This window comes from Eptatretus burgeri, chromosome 14 (genome assembly GCF_056783735.1).
Source record: "Eptatretus burgeri isolate ZD-2024b chromosome 14, Ebu_testis_v1, whole genome shotgun sequence".
NCBI lineage: Eukaryota > Metazoa > Chordata > Myxini > Myxiniformes > Myxinidae > Eptatretus > Eptatretus burgeri.
The window spans coordinates 17368064-17373063 of NC_140974.1; the positions used below are offsets into that span (position 1 = coordinate 17368064).

The 5000-nt window shown below is 41.7% G+C and overlaps 1 protein-coding gene across 3 annotated transcripts in view; it reads left to right on the top strand.

The window, feature by feature from the left end:
- Positions 1-5000, top strand: part of LOC147012718 (protein FAM135A-like) — a 151136-nt gene that overhangs the window by 2806 nt on the left and 143330 nt on the right. The window lies entirely within an intron of this gene.

A 5000-nucleotide genomic window follows, 5' to 3' on the forward strand; every position in this document is an offset into this window, starting at 1 on the left:
CTCCCCCTCAAGTTTATCTTGTTTTCTGATCGAACCCAACACGAATGTTCACCACATGGCACATTATTACATAATACGTGGAGTTATAGGTGTGCAATAAGTGGGGGGGGGGGCTGTGCAGGTACACAATGATATAATGTTTCGTGTGTGATCAACAGGTTTTATTTTATGTTTTGGATACATTGCCGAGGCTCGTGGAGGAGTTAGAACACAGCTCTGATCAGGATGTAACAGTAGAAAGAGAGAGTGGGTAAGTGGGTAGGTGGTGGGGGGGGGGTACTGTAACAGCAGGGTTGAGGGGCCGGGGGGCTCTCTAACAGCAGGGTTGAGGTGCAAATTGGTGGAACCTTCGAGAAATAAGGAATATGGGAAAGATTGAGAGCTCTGTCAAGATCTCTGGAGTTACCAAGAGTAATACAGCTGCAAACTGAATCACAGAGGTGAAAGGGGTGGGGGACCTGAGATGGTGGTGAATAGCTGTCTTGAAGGTTGACCTAAGTCTCGGTGTGCCAAGGAAATACTTTGCCCAACGGAGGATTCCTTGTTGCCGACTGGCTTTGGAGACCATCGTGATTTTAACGTTTTTTTCTTGTTTTTGTTTTTCAAAGTTTGAAGAGCGGGACAATCTTGCAGCCTGCTTGTCTGAAGGATGAGGAATGTCATGTAGAAGGTGGCATCATCAGCAAGTAGATAAAGAGGATTTTTCAGAGAGTCAGAGAGCTCATTGATGAAGAGCATGAATAGGACTGGGCCCAGAACACTGCCTTGGGGCACTCCAGCTTTGACCTGGAAAGGAGATGAAAGGATTCCGTTGTGAGCCACACATTGGTTATGAGAGTTGAGGAAGTGAGTAAGCCATGTGTGAAGTTGGCCTCGGATGCCATAGGCAGAGTTTGGAGAGTAAGGCCGGATGCCAGACGGTCTCAAAAACACGAGAAATATCCAGAGAGACGGCTCTGATCTCATGTCTGACATTGAGGGCCTCTATCCATTGTTTGGTGAGTAGAAGCAACATGTCCAAGGTGGAGTGACCTGGTCTGGATCCAAATTGGTGATCTGAGATGAGGCTGTTCAAGAAAAGGAAGGATTTCATGACCTTGCTGATTATAAGTAAGCTGATAAGTCTGTAGTTAAGGGGATCAGTTTTTGCACCTTTTAATCTCCACCACCGAAGGCGAAGGTTATGTTTTCACTCCTCTCTGTCTGTCTGTTTGTCTGTCTGTGTGCAGGATATCTCGAAAAGTCGTGGATGAATCCAGATGAAGTTGGGTGTGTGACACGGACTAACTGATTTAGGTTTTGGGGGAAATCCAGATCGGGATCCGACTACTGGAATTTTTTAAGTGATTCTTCACCATTGAGAGTTGCGGCCAAAAATGGTATATAGCACGATATCTCAAAAAGTTGTGGACGGCTTTGCACGAAACTTGGTGGACACATTTGGTGTGTGACAAGGAAGAATTGGTTTGATTTTGGTGAAGATCCGAATCCGGATACGAGAATTTCTTTTTTTAATCTTCAAAGTGATTCTTCACCTTTTGAGAGATAGGACCAAAGCGGATGTGTAACACGATATTTTAACAATGTATTGGGCCTGATATGCTCTTGTGCATCAGGCATTACGTGGCGGAGATGTGCGCTGTAACGAGTGTCTTTCTAGTCTATGTAATGCAGTGACACTGGGGTCATTCCATGTCAAATCATCAAAGAATCTGCCATCATCTCTCAGGTTTTTGTAAAAAAAAATTGATTTTTTTGAAAATCAGCATTTGTAATGTGTTATACAATCAATAAGTGAGTTCAAGTACACAGTGTTCACTAACCTGACTTAGGCTTTCAATTTCCTCTTCAATGCAACAACAGCAGCAATTGTTTCTTCCCCTCAGGCCCAGTTGAAAATGAAAGTATATGATACTTCAAAGCAATTGATGGTCGTTCCCTGTGTTCCCTGTCATGGCTAGGTTAGAATGATTGTATAATACATTACAAATGCTGATTTTCGAACCTATCTGCCATACGTACATGTACATTATTGCTCATATCTCAGAAACTATTGGAATGCCCATCACAAAACTTATGTGGAAGCTTCTTGACATCATAAGGTACCTCTGGGATGAATTTGAGGAAATTTGAAGGATACATTTTTTGGGGATTCACGATTGAAGTTTATATTTTGTGATAACTTTTTTTGTGGTTGGAGGTAGGAAAATGTTGCCCAGACAAATTCATAGGGCATGAAAATACCTTTAAAATGACACCAAAACCAGCTCTCTAGGTGTTATACTTTTAGAGATATGGCCATTTGAATTTGCGACGCCGTGCTAATTAGTCCAAAGTTCGTTAGTCTGTATCTCACTAATTAAGAGGCTGTTAGCAAAAATATTTGAGTTCTTGCCGTTTTTCATGGGTCCCAATTGGTTCCCAAAGTTTTACAAAAATCTGAGAGATGATGTCAGATTCTTTGATGATTTGACATGGAATGACCCATTGGTGGATTTCCAAGCATATGGCAGATGATTTTGGAGGACAAATGATAGAGTGAATAGAGCAGATAAAGATATGTGTGCGATAAGCATGAGCAGGTGAAGGTAGTGGTGTGATCAGAGAGGGACGGTATCGGTAGGTGTATGATTAGCACATGCTCATACAGGTATAAGTGTGTGATCGGAGTGGACAGGTATATTTAGGCTTGCGATCAGCGTGAGGTGGTACATGCGGCCATACAATCAGTACAGGCAGGTACAGGTAGCCGTGAGATCAGCACAGGCAGTTGTACTTCGGTGTGAAAGCATGAGCACGCAAAAGATAGTGGTAGTACCAGTGCAGGCAGGAACAAGTAGGCATGTAATCAATCTTGGCATGAACAGGAAGGTGTGCGATCCTTGCAGGCAGGAATAAGGTTGGTATGTGATTTGCTTGTAAACGAGTAAAGAATTGGACTTGTGCAACCTTCAGGCAAAAAGCTATTTCGAGCGTGGTACCAGGAAACCTTGTGCCAATTTCTCTGACTTTTTCAATGACATTTCCATGTTACGAGCAGAATTTAATTTACAAATGCGAGCCTTGACCTTGACTGCTGTAACGTATAAGTGTGGCCTGTGTGAAATGAGGGGAGCAAGTTTACTGCAACATGAGGCCGATGAGCAAAATTTCACTTCCTTGTACGTAGATGCAATATATTACATTGTACAAAGGAGGTAGGTAAGTACATTCATCTTACTTAGATGATATTTCCCAAGTAGATGAACAAGCCTGGTTATAGTTTCTCATGCTTTGCACCAGTTAGTTTGTTTTGCTATTGGGTTTACAGACAGCCCAATAAAAATACAAATCTGCAAAGGACCTTCAATTGATTGTTACTGAGATACATTGGAGAGAAGTTGTGGTTTGTTGTCTTGTTTCCTTAGCCAGTAAGCTTGCGCAAAGTACCGTATCGTTTCTTCAGTTTCATCGCAAAACCACACCGGTCTGACTTTCTTGCCTCCGGTTCTCTTTTCACCCATCCTGAGTCTCAATGTCAATCGCGCGAAACCACAAGTTCAAGGTGAGTTAAATTTGCATTAGTGCGAGGACTTTTATTTCCTTTGGACAGTTTTGCTGGGTTGCAGGAATATCTTTTACCACTTTTTGGGACACCTTGGGCTGAGCCAAACCAAATCTTGTGGAGCATTATTCCAGCACCGATATGTGTACATGGTATCTTTGTGAAATACATCAATACAGTATACTAGAACAGCGTTCGGTGAAGCACGTACATCCAACAGGCTGAACAGTTTATGTTTTGGATGATCCCACTGATGGGTGGTGTGGTGGAAAATAACTCGATTTCCACAAGTTGGATCAGCATACCAAAGGAGAATCTTTAATTTTGTATATACGGAAGAAGAACATCGAATGATTCAACAAAACGTTCAAATGGACTTCACTGTAACAGAAGCCTGAAGCAATTTGTCTTGTATACAATTTGACATTCCAAAGAATGGGAGGGTGAGACATTTGGCAACTCAACTACTGGATTAGCTGATAAGCATTGGGCAAAAGAACTAAAAACTTCAATACGTGTCCACTTTGGGTGGAAGGGAGAGAATGACACAATCGTGGCAAACGTTGCAGTTTTATCAACCAGGTCACCCTGTTTCATAGTAAGACATTCCTTTTATCAATCTGTAGGTCAAAAGACTCTTGGGTAAAGGGAAACATTACTGACAGCAAATTCGACTATAGCATAAAATTAAATATATAAAGTACCAGCAACAATTATAATTGAGAGTACATGAATATAATTATTTTTCTTCTACAGTGGTATCCAGACCTGAACCCACATACCCACTGATCCCACTGATATCCAGACATGAACCAAAATCTATCAGCTTGTTCTTGTCACTGACCCAACTCATCCACCAATTTTTGTCACAACCCATCCACTACTTATTGAAATATCATGCTACATATCGTTTTTGGCCCGATCTCTCAATGGTGAAGAATCGCTTTGAAAACTAAATCATTGTCATATCCAAATCCGGATCTGGATCTTCACTAAAATCGAATCTATTCTTCCTTGTCACACATCCAACGTGTCAACCAAGCATCCACTTAAAACATGCATCCAGCTTACCAGCACACATCACAACACCAATGTGCACCTGTCAAAGAACTCGGAGAAGGGCAAACCGAAGGTGCGTGAGCGGTGGATACTTTTCTCACCGCCGATATCTACTTGTATCATACCATTAGTTACGATCGAGGAATGAGCGGAATCCCAATGATGATGATGGCGTGGCTTTGTTTTCACACTGAAATGTACATGGGATTCCTAGGCTTTGGCACATGACTGGAAATTTTTGATTCGGCTCTAAAAATGGCAACGTGCTAAAGTTAGGTCTCTGTGCTACAGATACGCGCTCAATATAATAGTATATTTCCTAATGTAATTGTGTAAATGACATATCGCTAATTCATGGATATTAAATAAGAACACAGATTCAGTGAGAGTAAAAACA